Source organism: Jatropha curcas, chromosome 7, assembly GCF_041381405.1.
Source record: "Jatropha curcas cultivar XTBG-Jc1 chromosome 7, XTBG_Jcur_1.0, whole genome shotgun sequence".
Lineage (NCBI taxonomy): Eukaryota > Viridiplantae > Streptophyta > Magnoliopsida > Malpighiales > Euphorbiaceae > Jatropha > Jatropha curcas.
The window spans coordinates 16,711,591-16,717,886 of NC_143157.1; positions in this window are offsets into that span (position 1 = coordinate 16,711,591).

The window sequence follows — 6,296 nt, forward strand, 5'->3', positions numbered from 1 at the left end:
TTTTACTTAGTTTGAACACCCATGCGCTTTATGAGTCAGCCTAGGGTTGCCTAAAGGACGTGTTTGGTCACTTGAAGGGTCGCATTTATGATAGTTGTTGCTTTTTTTTTCCTTCTTATAAAATGGTGGACTAGAGTCGCACCTTATAGTTTGATATTTCCGTGATTTCTTATAAACTAAATTGATAAATTTTTTGGAAAATAATTATTCAGTCTCTGAGATTTACTATAATTATTAAGAAGTCTCTCACATCAACATATATATATATAAAGCAAGTATTTTTTTTGCCTAGAAAGTTGACATGTGGCATATTCATTTGTCATTTTAATTTAACATGTGACATATGCCTCCAATTAAACTTCCACTTGACATGATTTGATTTGATTATTTAATGTATTAATGATTTGGTTTGAATTTATTTAGAATACTATTTTTGGTTTGGTTTGATTTGATTTTTCAATGTATTAATGTATTGATTTGGTTTGGATTTATTTTGACTTAGTATTTTTGGTTTGGCTTGATTTTATTATTTAACGTATGGATGACTTTAAATAATTATTATTAATTATTAGTTTTTAAAAAATAATAAAGTTTAATAACAATGAATTATGCAAATAATGTATTAATGTATTTCTTTGTAACAAATGTTTACTCTCAAATACCAACCATTTTCCATATTTAGTGTATCTTTAACGTATGGTTTGATTTGATTATTTCATATATTAATTTATTGGTTTGATTTGATTTGGTTTGAATTTATTTTGAATTAGTGTTTTTGGTTTGATTTGATTTGATTATCCAATGTATTATTATATTGGTTTGGTTCGAATTTATTTTGAGTTGGTGTTTTTGATTTGGTTTGATTTAATACTTTAATATATTAATGTATTGGTTCGATTTGAATTTATTTTGAATTAATATTTTTGATTTGGTTTGATTTGATTATTTAATGTATTAATGGCTTTAAAGTAATCAATGTCAATATATAGTAGGCAGATTTTCCATGTAGGATTCCAATTTAATAATATGTGTAATACCTAATTGTTTATTTTTATATTTATTTGAAAATAAATTAATTTATGATTGTTTAGTGATTGAATTAAACAGACTTAAATGTAATTATTAATATATGTTAGAAAATTAATAACATATTAAGTAACAATTTATACAAATTTTAACGACACATAATTTATGAATTTAATGATATGGACAGTTATTATTTTACTTTAAAAATTAAAAATTAAAAATTATTTTTATTAAATTAAATTATGTTAAATATAATTGATTAATTATAGTTTTAGAGAATTAATAACATGATGAAATGATGATTTATACAACTTTTAGTTATAAAATAAATTATTTATTCATGGATTTTATAACGAGTTAATTGTTTTTTACATTAATTTTAAAATATATCAAATTAATGAATATTACCATCTTTCATTTTACTTCTTTTTTTATTTATCTTTATAAATTTCAACATTTTTAATCCATTCTCCTGAACATATGTTTATCTACTAATTTTTACTTTAATAATTAAAAATTACGGCTATATTTTTTTTTGCTATTAATATATCTTAATAATATTTTTTAATAGCACAATAAAAAAATTCCATTTCAAGAATCTGTAAAGTTCTTTCAATTTTTTACTTTATTTTTTTTTAACCGTGCACAGTACCATTGCGGTTAAATACCCTTTCCCCCCGGATTCTTGTTCCTTTTCTGCGGCAGATTGGGTGAAATCTTGAGAATATTAAGCTTTCCACAAAACCTTCTGGTTCAACTGGAGATTCGATACTATACAGGTCCGATGACACTGCACGCCGACCACCATCTGTGAAGGCTGCACTTTCAGTTTCAATTTATTGATTCGGTTTGCAATTGCGTTGGGTGCTGTTCTTTTGTTCTTGGGGTTCTTTTCTTTTTTATTTCTTCAGATATATATTTAATTCTTATATTTACATGCTTATCGCTGGCCCAGTTCTATTGGGTTCTTGGTTCAATCCACAACTCCTGCCAAATTTACGAGAAAGCTGATGGGCATGTCCAAATCTTGCAAGGGAGTGTCCAAATACCATTTTTGATGTGGGACTTTATCGCTCTTGGTTGGTTCAATCCATCACGGCCTACGATTTTTGGTAAATCTCATTTCTTTATTTTGTTACCTGTTTCCAACATGCTTCTTTTTAATTATTTTGATTTTGATGTTTTTATGTAGAAATGAAATTGCTATAAGATGCATTATATTTGTTACAGAATCATATTGTGGTTACCTGTTGATCAAATTCAAGTGCAGCACCATAATTGTTTTAATCCTGCAATTAATAAACAGTTCCTGTAGCTTATTTTTCATCATGCGTTACCTTTCTTTCTTTTCTATCAATTTTATCTCAAAAACCATCACTTTTGTGCACAGTTCAATAAGGGTGCATTTTGTCATTCCAAAAAAACTCTCTCTCAAGTTTTACTTGATTTTAACGGCAAAAACCCTTGAATTTGGACGGAGGTGGGGAGGCAAATGTCTGGATGAGTTAAATATTATATTAAATGTAAGAGACTATTTAAATAATTATGATAATTATAATAAATTTTAGGAACTAAATAATTATTTTTCCTAACTTTTTTTTTCTTAGCGCCCTTTCTGCGGTCGCCATCGTCTTCACTGTATTCACATCTAAACATGCTTGACAATATATCCCAGCAGTAAAAATGCTCCATCAACAATGATGGTTGCTCATTCTTCTTTGATTGTTAAAATATAATAAAATACAATAATAATAATAATAATAATAATAATTTTTCGTTATTATTTTATTTGTCACAATAAAGATATTGTCTTCAAATTTATTTCTCTCAAGACTCCATTTTTAAATAATAATAATAATCATATGGATGAATGTATCATCATTAATACTGATATTTGATCTGTCACACCATATAGATTTAAAATTTTTTTTTTTTTACCTTACTGCAAGCATGAACCCTGGATACCAATGCATCTTCTGACAAAAAAAAAAAAAAAAAAAAACACTTTGGAAAGGTTTTATTATATTCATATATATTTAATTAATGGCTCCTATTTAAGTAGGGGTGGCCAATGTTTCGAAATCGCCGGTTTTAGAACAGAACTGAAATAGACAGTTCAGTTACAGTTTGGAACCAAACGATTCTGACTCTGGTTCTTTAACAGTTTCAAAACTGATGGTTTCTGCTGGTCCTTTGATCAGTTTTTCTGCGAATTGCATAATTGTAAAATAAAAAATTAGAGAACATTTTTTTCTTTAAAATTTTAAAATTTGTGAAATAATTTCTAAAAAAAGCAATACCCTTAAAAAATTAAAAAATGCTTGAACTTAATTTATTGTTTGTTTAAAAAAGTTGGAAATTATTTTTATTTTTTTACAAAAAAAAAGAAGGGCTTGAACAAATAAAAGTTAAGTTGCGTATGTATCTTCTTGGGGTTTAGAGAAATCAAACCCACGTAGTTCTTACTTACTTTATACTAATTTCACCCATTTTACCTTAGTCGCTATTTCTATTACCGGTTAATGTTTCCGTTGAGAACCCATCGTAAAGATCATATAAATCTTCATTTCTTTGATATTCTCTTGTGCTCTTAGTTCAGCCTTGCTCGAATCATCCACGCATGATTGTACTTCTAATGAATCGGATGTCATACTAGATTGTGTTTCGTCAAGTATGTTTACTCCTTGACTAAAAGTTTGTTCAACCGCAACAGTGGAGACCAAAGCTGCTAAAACTTGTTTTGCAATTAGTGAAAGGGTTGAAAATATATTTGTGTGACGACTCCATCAATCTAGAATTGAAATTTGAAGAAATTAATTGACAATAATTTGGACAAATAATTGGAGATTACTTTGAAGAAATTATTTTGCAAATATTTTGGACAGTGATTTATAAATGAAAATTGGAGAGATTGTAGAGTAGAGAATAATATAGAGTAGGGAGAGTAGAGATAATTTTGTGTGAGGGGATTGTAAATGGAAAGGGTGTTTATAATAAATCCAAAAAATCATTTTTCTACAAATACCCTTAAGACTAGCCATATAATTGTTAGGGGGGTAATTTGGGGATTTCGCAAAACTATTTGGAAAATAAAAAAAAGTTGCTGGAACTGGTTGGAACCTCCGGTGCTAGCCATTTGACATAAAATTCAAAATCTGCATGGAACCGCCGGTTTGAATCCTCAGTTCCAATCGTCAATTCTAACCAGCTGGAAAAACCGTCGGTTTCAGACGGTTCTTGGAACCATCGGTTCACGGTTCTAAAAATGATAGAACCAGAACCGGACCATAGGCCATCGGTTCCAATTCTGGTTCAGACCGATTCTAGTTTCCACCGATTTCGATTTCGGTTCTAACTAGTTCCAAACCAGCGGCTTCTATTACAAAAACCGAAATATGGCCACCGTTTTTAGGTTTCAAAATAAAATAAAATATGTGATTTAATATTAGTTATAATGGGAGGTAGTGAAGGATCTACTGCAAGAGAGGTATCGAGGCACAATTAAATGGAGATAAATAGGTTGAGTCACATTGAATTAAATTAGTAAGAATTAATATAGTAGAAAATCCAAGTAAATTATTGTTTTCTAGTCTTATGATGAACTAAAAAAAAAAAAAAAAAAAGAAAGAAAGAAAACTTTGCAACAATGTTTTTTGGGTAGAGTCACTCTCTTTTGGATAATAGAATATAAAAGTTAAATGCACTTCCCTGAAAAACATATAAATAGTTTTAATTTTTTTAATAATTAATTATTTATTCGTTCCAGGAAATTTATTACTCCTTTTGTTTTTAAATGGAATAAATGTCAACTTAGTCCGTTAACTTGTTTAGTATGATAAAAAAGGTCAGATTTGACATTTTGAGCCAATTTAGTCAGTGAACTTAAATAGAATAATTAAAAAGATCCTATTTCACTTTTTAAATCAATTTAACACCTGAACTTATTTGAAATGATTAAAAAATATATATTTGAAATTTTGAGTCAATTGAACCTCTAATTCTTCATTATACTTACAATATGAAAATCATTATATAGACATTTATTAAAATTGTAGTAGGAATCGAACCGACTAATTTGTTAAAAAAATGATATATGAAATATATTATATCTCTCCTTATCTTGATTGATGGTTTTAAGTTTATAATTATGTATTAATTTGAACATTTTAAAATTAACCTCTGTTACTAGGTTATTGAAATCTATACATTTTTCATATTGAAGAAATTAAAATTATAATGCATGTTTATAAATTTATTATATTATAAGAAATAATATTTTTATGGATTTTAAATTTATATTCATAAGTTTTGAAAAAGTCTGATCTGAGTATTCTTAGTGTAGGACAAAAGGGGATAAAAAGTCAATATTGTTAAATTAAGTTAATTATGAATTTATAAAAATCAAAACAAGTTAAAAGGTTAAATTGATCTAAAAAGTCAATCTTGTTAAATTAAGTTAATTATGAATTTATAAAAATCAAAACAAGTTAAAATGTTAAATTCATCTAAAAAGTGAAATCGGATCTTTTTAATTATTTTATACAAGTTCAAGGGCTAAATTAGCTCAAAAAGTCAACTCTGACCTTTTTTATCCTGCTAAACAAATTCAAGGACCAATTGACTTTTATTCTGTTCTAAATACTTATAATATATGGATATTTCACGTCTCTTAAGAAAACCGTTTAATTTGTCTAAATTACGATGAATTATAATAAATTATTAAATGAATTAACTATTCCATCCTTAACTTATTATTTGAATAAAAATCATTCAATCACTGTTGGTCATATATAAAGGCTAAAAATTTAAAAAAAATTATAAAATTAATGGATATCTCATATAGGCTAAAAGCTTATATTCTTATTTAGTGTATAAGCTTATTTTTTAATTAGGGTATCACTCGTGTGAGAATATATTCATAAAGAATGGCTTATATCTCTATTCCTTACCTTTATTCTCCCCATTTTTATATTATTTTATAACAAAAAATAATTTACTATATATAACAAATATTTAAGAATATAGTATTTTCTCAAATGCAAGAATTATTTAAAAATAGGAATATTACTTCAATTAGTTTAAAATTTATCATTTTTTTCTTTTTATTCACCTAATTTTAAAACTTAATGAAATGCTTAATCAATTTGCAGTACACTATTTTAAGAATTTAGGATATGGGTGTTACATAAGTGTATATATACCTTAGCAAAAAAAAAAAAAAAAAAAAAAAAGGAGGAAAAAGAATGCACTATATCTCAGTCCCATTCATA